General features: G+C 39.8%; 1 protein-coding gene across 1 annotated transcript in view; it reads right to left on the bottom strand.

The window, feature by feature from the left end:
• Nucleotides 1-14,130, bottom strand: part of RGS20 (Regulator of G-protein signaling 20) — a 66,978-nt gene that overhangs the window by 30,015 nt on the left and 22,833 nt on the right. The gene's annotated exons all lie outside the window — the stretch shown is intronic.

Below are 14,130 nucleotides of genomic sequence, written 5' to 3'. Positions count from 1 at the left end.
CTGGTTGCTCATCCTTCTATCATTTATAGGATGACTGAGTATAATGTAAGATTTCTTATTTGACAGGGTGTGAACTCAAGTGTTTCAAGTGTCAGTATAGGGTTGTGGAAAATGTTGAGTTTTAATTGATATAATGGACCGATCAATATTGCACTACCATTGAAAACGTGAGAGTACTGGACGGTTGTTTCGTCCTAGTATGAGGCTCCTCAGCAAGGCGCACCCACAATACACACGCGGGACTTAAACCCAGGACCAAACGCTGCTGTCCAGTACTCCCAGATTTTCAGTGCTAGTCTAATATTGATCGGCTTATGATCTCATTTCAGGCATATTTTTGTATGGGTTTTGAGCCATAATTGAATTGAGTACAATAGAGAACTAAGTTGTGTTCTGTTTTCGTCTTCAATTTGGCTACTGGGTTACAAGGTGCTTTAGGACCTTTAAGCCTTAAGGCCTTAATTGTTGTTTGTTGGTTGGTGTATCTTTTGGTACTTAGAAGGTCAGCAGTCTTGCTGGCAATATAGATGAACCAGAGGATAGTCAGAGTCGTGACTAGTGACTTTAACACGTGATACACATTGGCGTCTCAAGGTATAACATTTTAGACAGTGACTATAAGTGGAATCCAAGACGAGTAGTCTCATCCTATTTGAAACTTTTTAGCCGGATGTAATTACCATACGTATGGATGTTTTCATTGAGCGGCTGAAATTCAGTAACCGTTGCTTTATAACTCTCGAGAGTTATCTATTGAACTATTGATCCAGCAAGATGATCGACATCTATATTATTTGAAACTTACGCCTGTTACCCGCCCCCATGGAGCATAGGCCGCCAATCAGAAGCGAGTTCAAATGAAATAAGATAAGGAAAATATGAAAATTCACTTTAAAATTTTAGGGAAACCATGTTTCAAATTAAATTTTTTTTCCTATTTTTAAGTAACTTATCAATTTTCTTTACCAACTGAGTATATTTCTCAATACTGAAAACACAAGCAATCTCATTTGTATATTATCTCAAAAATACTATTCCCAGATTTAAGTGGTCAGGAAAATGTACGCCGAACCAGTGAGATTAGATGGTGGTTGGAGGTAGTCGACAGGAAACTCTGGACCCGACTTTCGTGCTACTTGGCACTCGTCAGCAAGGTGTGCCTGTAATCTTGAGGGAACTAGTGCTCCCTGGCGGGTTCGATTCCGTGCCACCCAGCTTGACACGCATGACATTGATCACCACCCAGTGATCAATCAATTTTGATTATATCTCAGTCCTACAGGAGGTCAGTCGCGGCTCGGATAGCTCAGTGGTAACGTCTTTGACTGTGAAGCTGGGTGACACGGGATCGAATCCGCCAGGAGTCCCATACTAGGACGAGACGGCCGTTCTGTGCTTCCAGGTTTTCCGTGATGGTCTAGCTTCAATTGACTCATGAATTCAGTAAATTATCGATTGAACATTAAGAGTAGGATTTATGATAGCCCCAACACCATAGATCATCCATTTATAACTACTGTTTTCTGACTGCTACAATATAGTCAAGAACTTGTCGAATTAATTTAAACAGTCACTCAAGTAAGCACTTACAGACCAGCTTTACAGTATTTTCCTTCTGTGTTTTTGTCTTCAACACATGTAGTAGAGTACTTCGATGATCAGATTCAGAAAGCCTCTTTTGTGTTTTGGATTTTTTTTCCCAAGTCAACGAAGGTTTTTATTGATCAGTGAGGGATTTTGTGGATATTATAGTAATTTAATAGTGGAATTCACTAGTCAATTAAAGATAGACCACCATGGAAAACCTGGAGGTACTGGACGGTCATTTCGTCCTGGCATGGGACTCTTCAGCAGTACGCGTCCACAATCCCGCCTCGCGAGATTCATGTTAATGATACGGACGAACTTGTATGACCGATCAGATAACCCTAAGATAATTTCCAGCTAAGCTTTTAGCTTATCATAAAACGGATAATGTGAATGGATAGTTTTAACATAGCATGAAGTAAATTATAAATAAATATTATTTTTTCTTAGACTGTTTATCAGTCTTTTTGTTTTTAACTAACTAAAGAAATTTGCCCATATAGCTCAAAGAATCCTTTCTATAAGTTTCTCTCAGTTTCCACAGTTATATTGTAGTGAACGTGAACAAAGGTCAGTCAGTCAGTCAGCTACAACGTAGGACCAGGCACATATGTGCATCGGTCTAGGTTGCCATACCGCATCAGCACAACAAGATGAACACCGGATTCATAGCAGTGGTTAGGTCAAAGGTAGTAATATATAAGAGAAAGATTGCATATAGAGATATAGTACAAGAAAGAATTGGTTCGTAGAAAGAAAGATATGAAGCGATTTTAATCTCTTAGTTTAAGGGGAGACAGGGAGTGTATACACCTACGCCATTGTGATCGATTCTGAGCCATGTCACCAAGAGTCTTCAACCATTGGTTACGATAGTCACGCGGACCCCAACCAAGTAGTCTGCATCTACCAACATGGCTCAGATTAGAAGTTAGTGACTTCAAGCACTGATGCCACGTTTTGGTTTGGCCACCCATAACTTTCTTACAACTATCTCCAACACCGGTTAGCATTGCACGTCGTGGTAATCGGTGTTCGGGCATACGTAACACGTGGCCCAACCATCTCAGTCGATGAAGATTCATAACCTCATCAAGTGATTTACCATCATTTCCTAATACCCTGCGTCGAACCTCACTACTAATTACCCGGTGATCCCAGCAGATATGAGCAATATTTCTAAGACATCTGTGGCCGAATACTAATAGCTTACGGGTGTCTTCTACTCTTAATGGCCATGTTTCGCTGCCGTGAATTAAAACAAAACGGACTGCCGCGCAGTATACTCGTCCTTTTATTGATAGATGGATATCTCGCCTTCGCTGTAGTAGGTGACGTAAGTTGGCAAAAGCCAATCGAGCTTTTCGGATCCGTGCTGAGATTTCGTCAGACACCAACCGATTAGGGCTGATCAGACTTCCAAGATAAGTGAAGTTGTCAACGCGTTCGACTACTTCACTCCCTATCCTTAGTTCAGGTGTTGACGCAGACCAGTCCTGAAGCAGCAGCTTGCATTTAGAGGGAGAGAAGCGCATTCCAAACATTCTGGCATTGTTGCTCAGTGCTACCAAAAGACTCTGCATTTTGTCAGCGTCTTCACCAAACAGGACTATGTCATCTGCGTATTCTAAGTCGATAAGTGGACCTCCTGGATGGAGATCAATACCCGAGAACTCAGTCGACGAGAAAGTTATTTCTATCAGTAGATCTATGATGAAGTTAGACAAAAGTGGGGAATGTGGACAGCCTTGACGGACACCACTTGAGGTTGCAAAAGTAGATGACAGTTCGCCATAAGCTCTGACTCGACTAGTAGTGTTCGAGTAAAGAGCCTTTACAAGGTTTATGTACTTCTGTGGTACGCCTTTCAATGACAGACACTGCCACAGAATCTCGCGGTCTACAGAGTCAAATGCTACTTTTAAGCCGAGAAAGACCACCATTGTCGGACGCCGATAAGTATGCCTGTGTTCTAGAATCTGACGAATGGTGAATATGTGGTCGATGCAGCCACGACCAGGTCTAAAGCCGGCTTGGTTCTCTCGTGTTTGCAGTTCACGATTCTTAGTTAGGCGTCTGATAATTATCGAGGCTAGTATTTTAGATATTATATTAGTTAAACTAATCCCTCTGTGGTTGTCACAGGATAATTTTGACCCTTTCTTATATATTGGGACGATAAGTGATTGTGACCAGTCAGATGAAATAACGTCTAACTCCCAGATCTTAGCTAAAATATTAGTCAACCTAATCGCTAAAATTGGACCACCATCCTTAAAGACCTCTGGAGCCAATCCATCTGCACCAGCTGCCCTTCCTCGTTTCAGATTAACTATAGCCTTTTGAACTTCAGCAAGAGTTGGGGGACCTACTTCAATGTTCCGTTCACACTGTCTGGGAATGGAGGGTAGTTGTAGAGTAGCTGAAGGCCATCTGAACTGTTCTCTGAAATGTTCCGCCCATCATTCTAAACACCTGGACTGGGAGCAGATGAGTGTATCGTCTTTTTCCGATATAATCTCACTTACACTTGACTTATTAATTCCAGTTTCTTTTATTAGTCTGTAAAGCTGTCTTGTGTTCCCTATAGTCGCCGCCTTTTCCATCTCTTTTGATTTCGTTGCCCACCACTGCTCACGGTCGTTTCTTAGACTTTTTCTTAACCTAGATCTGATTTGTTGTCGCTCTTCCTCATGTTCGGAACCTGATGGGACGAGTTTGCGAGAATCCATCAGTGTGATAGACTTTGAAGAAATCCACTGGTTCTTTGAAACTCTGTGGTTTAAGTCGCTAATAGATGTCACTGCTGCTTCCACAGCTGCTTGTATATCTTTCCAAGCAACATCTGGGTCAGCCTCGTCTTCAGAACTACCTAATCGTGATCTCAGTTGTTCCTGGAACCTACTTTTGGTTTCCTCGCTACTCAGTTCGGTTCTAATGGGTCTTTTTACTGTGGCATTTTTGCGTCCAGTGAGGCGCAAGCAGATGCGTGCTCGTATTAGGGCGTGGTCGGAGTCCAAGCAGGTACTCCAGAATGAGCGACAATCTTGTACCGACCCTCTCCAACGATGACTGATGGCAATATGGTCTATTTGAGTCAATCGTTGGCTTGGTGCAGGCGGTCGCCACGTTAGACGATGTCTCTCCTTATGCTTAAAATTTGTGTTTGCTAAAAATAAGCGATTGTCTGAGCACAGTTGCAGCAGACGGTCACCATTATCTGTTCGCTGTGCCGGAATGCTAAAATATCCACCTAAATGCCTTTCTGTTTGGTTTAAGCTACCTATCTGAGCATTAAAGTCACCCCCTACGAGTACTATGTCTGAGCGTTTAGCTTTCTGAAGAAGTTCGGACAGCTTTCTGTAAAATTCATCTTTCACTTCAATCCGAGCTGCAGTCAGTGGGAGCGTAGGCAGAAACGACGAAAAGGCAACGACGTGTGTCCCTATCCTTCCGAGTTCTTACGGAGCCGTTTAGCCGAACAGCACATAAACGACTGTTGACGGGGATCCACTCTAGCAGTGCTTGTTCCGCCCTCATGCTTAGTGCTATGCCTACACCTGCCAGTCCACGAGAACTGGCCATCGGGACACCAGATACACGTGGGGTGTATCTCGTTGGCTCTCCGTTTTGCCGAGGTGAGGTCAAGTGAATGACCACACTGGAATCCTGTATGCGTGTTTCGGAGACACAGCATACATCAATGGAAAGAGACTCTAGGGTTTTAGCCAAGGAAGCCTGCTGACCGATTTGACATAGAGTGCGTACGTTGAAAGGTCCAATGTGTAGTTTGGAGCGAGGTTTCAGTAGACCTGGGACAGAGTTTTGAGCACTAGAATCGTTGGCTATGGTGACACTTGAGGAGGAAGCCGAAGGAGGAAGTTTAGGGTTGAAAGTCGATGTAGGAGGAATAATAGGAATTGAAGAGGAAGGTTGATTATGAATACAGTGGTCTTGGGTGCTGTTAGAGGTATGAGGGCGGTTATCAGTTCCCGGCTGCCCACACCGTGGAAGGGTTCTTCTGGAGGTACCTGAAAAGGAAATTGGATTAGAGGCGGTCTCAGTGACCTGGGAGCGTGACCGCAGAGCCCAAGGGACAACTGCTAGAGGCCGGTGGCGCACGGCCTTTTCGTGGGAGGTTTTTGACGTGTTAGCTCCGTTCTTCAAAGGGCCTTACCGCCGGAGACGGAAATCCGTGAGGTAAGGTGAGGTGCGCATTTTTAGGGTCGACCTTTTCTAACCCACCCCTCCTTGTGGGAAGGCAGCATCGCTGTCATGCTGGTTGTCTGAAGGAAACACCTTACTGCTGTCACACCTCTGTACAGTCAGCAGTACGACTTCGCCCTCGGACCTTGGGTTTGTTGCTTTTAGTCTTACCGCTCTTCAACCGACCTGTCTGACATGGTAGGACCTTGAGGAACGGTTGTTCCATCCAGTACAGCTCGATCGCCTCATCACGATAGGCAAGCCCGACCATCACGTCAAGGTAGCAACAACGGTCGGGGTGAACAGAGGTGGAGACTACCAAATGTGTTTTAAAACATCACAGAATATGTTGGCAAAATCTGAGAACCATAAAGTAAATACTTCATTTGCAAAATCTCCACGCATTTTCTCAGACTTTGTTATTCCTTCGTTATCATACCAAACACTCTCTGTTCTCGTTCTCTTCTCTTCTATTTTCTCAACCTTCTACCACCAGGCATTCCACTTTAGACTGATGATACATACTACTTATATCTGTCGACATCAGTAACACACACCACAATATATCCAAATTAATAATTCGATAGGTGATGAGGTTTACGGTATATACTTTTTTAACATGATAGAATGTGAATTCAGGATTATTACCATTGTTGAGATGACTAACATGTATTGTTAACTTGAATAAACTTATATTTCAGGAGAAAATGACTTTAAATTCCTTTCATATTTCTAATGTTTACTTACTTAGTGACTAATAAACAGTCCAAAAGGGATTATTCACTAATAGTCAAGCGATTGGACCCCTCGACAAAGTTACTCTGGCTGATGTCTGTTGGTTACCGAGCATCGTGTGTGGATTGCCTTGAAATAGCCATTATGACGCGATTTTTTATAGAATAGGTGAGATATGGTTAACAAAGAAATATGAGACGTTCATTTCGTCTTATTTTGAACTCGCCAGCTGAATATACCTGGATCTCACAGTTGATACTCTCCCTAGGATTCGTACCTATTAGCTCGATGGATATACGGTTGAGCGTTTAAAGAAAAAGGTGCTGGGTTCGAAAATTAACTGTGGGATCCAGCTACATCCAACTGGGTGGTCCCAAAAAGGACGAAATACGCGTCCTGTATTCCAGTGGTAGTCACATTCTATCTATTCTGTAGAAACTTCTAACAAAATGGCTATATTGAAGTAATCCTCACAGGATACATGTATGCCAACTACGACTGACCAAGTTTAAATCAAAAATATCAACAACGAGATTATTCAAAATCATTACAAGTTGAATATAATATCAAGGATAGGGTTATGGAGATTGTTGAATTTCAATTGAGATCATGAATCGACCAATGTTAGACCACCACTGAAAACCTGGAAACACTGGGCATCCGTTTCGCCCTAATATGGGACCACTGAGGAGTGCGCATCCGTGATCCTGCATGCGGGACCCCAACTCAGGACCTTCGGTTTCGCGAGCGAATATTTGACCTCTAGACCACTGAGCTGGAATCCAACGTTATTCATGTCTAACTTCAACCAATCCACGATATTACTCAACGATTTTCACATTATGTCTTTACATTATGCTCAGCAACAAACTGATATCATTTCCTAAGTGAAAGTATGTTTATAATAATCCCTAGCCTCTTCACTCTCTCCTCAAACTAACCAATAACTATTCATAGATTCATATTTAGCTTTCCAGAGAATTAAGTTTAAATCTATTAACTCTAAAGCTCAATCATTATAGAAATTGGACTGATATTACTAATGTGGCTCATTAGATACAATTATCGCTCTATGTTAAGGATTAGCTGAAGTTAACAATATATACTAATTAGACAGTGATATAGTGACTTATTCGAATCATAACTCTACCAGATCTTTAGATCTATCACTCCTTTTATCTTTGAGTGAATAAATCTCATAACCGTTACAAGTGCAGATGTCTAGCTCTAACATATTCAGAATCCAGGACGAAAATTTGATCTTCCCATGTGATTCATCAGTTGAATTTATCTGTTGTAACAGCGGTTTCATGTTTCCTAATTTCCAATGATTCTTCACTCTTACCCAAGTTGATATTACTCTTTTTAAAAAAAGTTAATCTCCTTTTCTTAAAATTTCTGTAATCCAGTATAATTTGATAGAAATGAAGGAAAGCGCATTAATTGGCCAGGTCACTTTTAAGATGAAACTTGCTTAAAATAAAAATCTTAAATTAATTCTAGTTTGTTTCTTAAACCTTCAGATATCTGTTTACGGTTTAAGACGGTTGTGCAATATCGGGGATTGATTGAAGTTAGATATGAAAACGTTGGATCCCAGCTCAGTGGTCTAGAGGTCAAGTGTTCGTTCGCAGAACCGAAGGTCCTGAGTTGGGGTCCCACATGTAGGATCATGGATGCGCACTCATCAGTCATCCCATATTAGGGCGAAACGGATGCCCAGTGTTTCCAGGTTTTCAGTGGTGGTCTAACATTGGTCGATTCATGATCTCAATTGAAATTCAACAATCTCCATAACCCTATACTGATAAAAAATTATTGACAATCAACTTCAAGTCAGATAAATGTTCACTCAAACCATCAGACTAGTGGATTAAAATTAAACGATGCATGATTTTAATTGAAGGGGTTATGTGGAGATTTTATTAATTTATAAGTTGTATTTTTCAGACATGTCGGAAGGGAAACAGTTTGGATCAGACTCAGTGGATAATCATTGATTGATACCTCAAGAATGAATGAAATTGAAACTGTACAATTTGATGCCTATCCAGTGGTTCTAAACGATTAAGTGTTCATTGCGAAATTTGCAGTTTCTGGGTCTTATCCATACATACATTGCTGAAGAGTCCCACAGTAGAACGAAACAACTATCCAATACTTTCTTGCTTCTATATATGTCAACTAATTTATCACAGAGACTATCTCATTTTTAGTCTTTTGAGCACCAATACAATATATGATGGATTATACAGTACTTGTCGTGATACTTCGAAATTGTAGATCATTCGATTCCCTGTATATGAGTTTCATTTTGTTCGGTGCTAATGTGAAATGCCAAAACAGACGAAGCCAGTGTTCATTTCATTGCATTTTTGGAATATTCTAGAGTATTTGGTAAAACCATACTAGTAGGAGCACAGATTCGTTAAAGCAACAATCTTTGTTCAAGAAGATAGTTACATATAAGTTCAGTACTCCCTGGTTCTCGATGTTACCCCAACTGAGATCAGTCTGTGATAGACACAGTCTACAGATTGATAACTTCATAACTTCAACTGGAAATGTAGACAGCGTTTACTGTCAAAAAGTCGGGCACCTAGAAATGACCAACTTTTACAAGAATCCATGTCAATTATTGTTGTCTTTTTTTCTCAACGAAGGACCACTCATCTTTTGATATTTCGGTACAGAAATAGTATGCGTTATGATGGCAGATACATTTATAATCAAATGGTAATTTTGAAAATATGTTGTAATCCAATGTAAGAAAGTGACAAGTTTCAGTATGATACCTTCCATTGCACCATGTTAAAACATAGCTTAATGAATCACGTCTAATGGAAAGTTCTATTGATTTGTACAACAATTAAGAGAGCAGATAACATAGTCAAAAAAATGGTAATTCAATGAGGTTCAGAGTTAGTTGGTTAGTAGTAGTCAATAAGAAACCATGCTCCACCTAGATTTGTACAAGTTGATACTCGTAAGTAGTGGATATTTGCATTCTTGAAATAGTTGTTACCCGCTAGTAGGATTTGAACTTGCGTCAACCAGATTCACAATCTGAGATGTTATTACTGAACTATTCCGAATGTTATTGACTTCTTGTACAACTGATATATTTACATTTATTGGTAACTACATAGTAATGAGTATCATATTTGTCTGGTTTTTTAGTAGTAATCAAATTCTATCGATCTAGTTGTAATATACCACCCACTAGTCTGTGTAACTTAACATCGTTTACATTGTATAAACTCAGACGGGGTAACTTCGGAATAATCGTAACTTAAATGTTCCTAATGTTGACAAAAAATTGGAGATTGAATATTCCTCTATTATGTTACATGTTAGAGAATAGAGAATATTACTAATATTGTATGACTTTTGTTAATGTTATCATGAGAGATATTTTCGAAAGTAACAAAGACAACAACAAAGTCAAAGACAATCAATTCACATAATTCTAATTCAATGACTAAACTAATTTGTTTCCTAATGTCTTTTGAATTGACACATTCCTGTAATAGAATTATAGATATGAACTCATGAGGAGTCTTGTGTTATGATAAAATGGCTTCCTAATTTCTAGTAGTTGTGGGACTCCTCGGCGGTGCGCATCCACGATCCCGCACCCCGCGAGATTCGAACGAAGGACCTATCAGTCTCGCGCCAGGCGCTTAACCAACTAGACCACTGAGCCGGCCGACATCCAATGGTGTTAATGTCTAACTTCAACCAATCCACAATAGGACGAAACGGCCGTCCAGTGCTTCCAGGTTTTCCATGGTGGTCTAGCTTCAATTGACTCATGATTTCAATCTGTGAAATTTCTAAAATCTCCACAAACCCCTTCTGATACATCTTCCATTGGATTAAGGTAGATATCTGTCTCTATCCGATACGGATTAGCTCCACTGGTTACGGCTTTTCACTAGAACTCCGAGAATTCCCTCACGAAGTTAGTCACTAGTGAGCACATGAATGGACATTGCTGAGGAGTCCTATAGTAGGACGAAACGTCCGTCCACTGCTTCCAGGTTTTCAGTGGTGGTCTAACATTCATCGGTTCATGATCACAATCAAAAAAAAATTATTTTAAATCGACAATAAGATAGATTGTTTCCCATGTACTCATTTCCATGTATATGCATATGGATGTATGTATGTGTTATATTAATTCTTTAGTATAAAATATCCGCATGTTTGTTCTATTATCCTACCAATACCTTTCTAATGTATATATGGGTATGTGTGCGTATATTTTATACAGGAATGTAAACATTTATTTCATGTGTGTTACTTTTATGTAAATATATGGCATTATTATTATGACCTTTGATCAATTGTATGGTATGTATGGCATGAAAACCAGCATGATCCATTTGATATATATCCTCTCTCTCTCTCTCCCCCTCTTTCCCTATTCTATATCATATCTGATTACTGAGGATATCATACATCCAATAAACTATTCAGATAATTTATTGAAAATCGATTGATTAAAGAGATAAAGAAAAAAAATGAGATAAATTATCACATCCTTATTGATCAAAAGCCTGTTTGGGTATGTATATGTACATATATGAGATAGACCCTAAATGTTCGATCAACAGGGAAAAGATTTATAGTTGTAATCTACAGAATTCCTAATGTTCTGTACGTGTTTTATATCCAGCAGTTTTCCGTTCATTTGGAGGATAAGTGATGTATATTAGAGTGTTATTGAAATCACGAAACGACTAATGTTAGACCATTGAAAATCTTGAAACACTGGATGGTTGTTTCATCCTAGTATGGGACTCCTCTGTAGTGGGCATCCATGATTCTGCATGCTGAAATCGAACACAAGACCGGTTTTGCTCATGTACGCCTAACCTCTTAACCACTAGGCTGTTATCAATGGTGTTTATATGTTATTTCAATCAGTTCACAGTATTGTGTAAGCAACTTTCATTGCCTTCAGTGGATAACTGAGATGATTGAACTCCATCTGGTCACGGCTTCCTAATGAACATTTCATTTTAACCCTTGAGTTTTAGTATAACTGTGTTTTTGATTCAATATGTTGAGCTGTGTTACGCTGACTGACATGTTTATAGAAGATAGTTATTCATAGTTGCAGACTCTTGAAATGAAATATGTGGTAAGAATCACACTGAAATATCCAGCACTCTTCAACTAAATCAACGGAAAAATACCGGAAAGTACATGATAAAACATACTTCTTGAAAATTGAGGACATTAAGCACACTAAACTTAAGACTTCTCAAGCATGGTCAGGTAAATTATTGATCAATATCATTCATTTTTTTGAAAGAGTATTGAATTGCAGCTTTGAAACGACTTTATATTTATTACAATCCAATGTACAGTATCTATCACTTAACTTTAAAGTAACAGAATACAGATTTCTACATCAGGATCATTAAATTACATTGTCATTTAAACCGATAAATAAAGAGACTACTTAATTTAAGTTGTAGCGTGGGTCGAGTCGCGGTTGACTATGAACACCACTACAAGAAGACTACGTGCCAGTTAACCGATAAAATCCCCCGTAAGCCAAATGTCAGAAGTCTGTTGATGGCTGTAGTCGAGTTGTATTTGTTGGCGATCTCGTGGTATCGAAAGGATACTGAGATTGTGCCAAAGGAGTACAAGCGTGGTTACCGAGCGTAACCGAGCTCGTGCAAGGTCACAATCAATGGAAGGATAAAGGAGCAATAATATGGCTGTCTTTAGCACAGTAAAACAATCACTGGTACAATTGGTTATAATAATGACTGTTTCCATTAAATCAATCGCGTTCTCTAGGTAACAGTAGGTCACTACAAAGTATATACACTTTATTATATATCTAAAAACATAAATATACATATAATCTGATTATATTGTACATTCATTTCAGACTCTGTCTGTATTGAAATATCTGGTAATTATAATAAATAGTCTATAGTACTTTGTCTAAACTTCTTATGAGAATATCATCAAATAATTGGAATCAATTCATTAAATTAAATGTCATTTTTATGTCCCTTTTACAACAACAACAAGTATCATCAATTAGTACGCATCCACGAACCCGCCTCACGAGATTCGGACAGTGACCAGTGAAGTTCAACTGGGTCTGTTGTGAAGTAGTAACTCACCAGAGGCAATGGTGGATTAGTTGAGGTTAGACATTAACACTGCTGAATACCGCCTCAGTAGTCTAGAGATTAAGCGTTCGCGCGCGAAATTGATAGGTCCTGGTTTCGAATTTCGCGAGGAGGGATCGTGGATGGGTACTGCTGAGGAGTCCCACAGTAGGACGAAACGACCTTCCAGTACTTCCAGATTTTCCATGGTTGTCTAGCTTCAATTGACTCATGATCTCAACCAGTGAAAATAATCTCTCATAATAATAATTGCAAAGCTAATTCACTTTCCTATGAACTTGTAACATAGTCAAAAAGCATTCCATAGGAAATAAGGAAGCAATAAGAAAAGTTGACTATAAACCAATTAATGTCTAATATCATATTTGGATGGGTTTTGTGGAGATTGTAGTAATTTCAATGGTTAAGATCGTGAGCCGGTTGAAGCTAGACCATCATGGAAAACCTGGAAGCACTGGACGGCCGTTTCGTCTTATTGTGGGATTCCTCAGCAGTGCGCATCCACGACCTCGCCCCCTGCGAGATTTGAACCCAGGACCTACTGGTTGTCGGCTCAGTGGCCTAGTGGTTAAGTGGTTGCGCGCGGAACCAGTAGGTCCTGGGTTCGAATCCCGCAGGGGGCGAGGTCGTGGGTGCGCACAGCTGAGGAGTCCCACAATAGGACGAAACTGCCGTCCAGTGCACCCAGGTTTTCCATGGTGGTCTAGCTTCAACTGACTCACGATCTTAACCATTGTAATATCATATTTGTCCAGTTTATAAAGATGATCGATTTATATTGACCAAGTCCTTATGTGTTTACTAGACACTTAGATCCAAAAAAAGTGAATAAACACGATATTAGTCAACACTTAGTGACCAGTGAATCGTAAGTACATTTCAGTTCTACATGAGTTCATTCGTCGCTTGGACAGCTCAGTGATAACATCTGAGTTTGTAAAAGCGATTGAACTAAATTCAAATCTACCAAGTAGCACCAGTTCCCTTAAAATTGTAGATGTAAAATCCTACCGATACGCCTAAACTATCTCCTAAGACGGTTCCAATGGTCTCAATTACTTATGCACGTCAACTGGAACACCAGAGGGAAGTTAAGAAATGTCAGTTGTAGCTTTAATTCAGGGTCAGTTTACGTAAATAAAGACGAGGACATTTATGGAGTTGCATATGACCATAGGCTTATCGAAATTGATGGAACTATACTAATTACGGTAGCACTATAGGTGGATATCCAATCAAAACTGTGGCATGTAATTATGCGAAGATTCAATTTAACGTGATTGGATGAAACGTTTCCTGACGTTTCTAGACTTCGAGAAAACTCGACGAGGGATATTTTGGGACCGCCTCAACCTGTCTAATATCAAATCATTCAACAACGTTTGACAGTATTCAATAATCTGCACTTCTAACCAGATAAAGTTAGTTTATGAAGAAA

Source organism: Schistosoma haematobium, chromosome 6, assembly GCF_000699445.3.
Source record: "Schistosoma haematobium chromosome 6, whole genome shotgun sequence".
Lineage (NCBI taxonomy): Eukaryota > Metazoa > Platyhelminthes > Trematoda > Strigeidida > Schistosomatidae > Schistosoma > Schistosoma haematobium.
The sequence above is the reverse complement of the archived record's forward strand: the minus strand, read 5'-3'. Positions and strand labels throughout refer to the sequence as shown.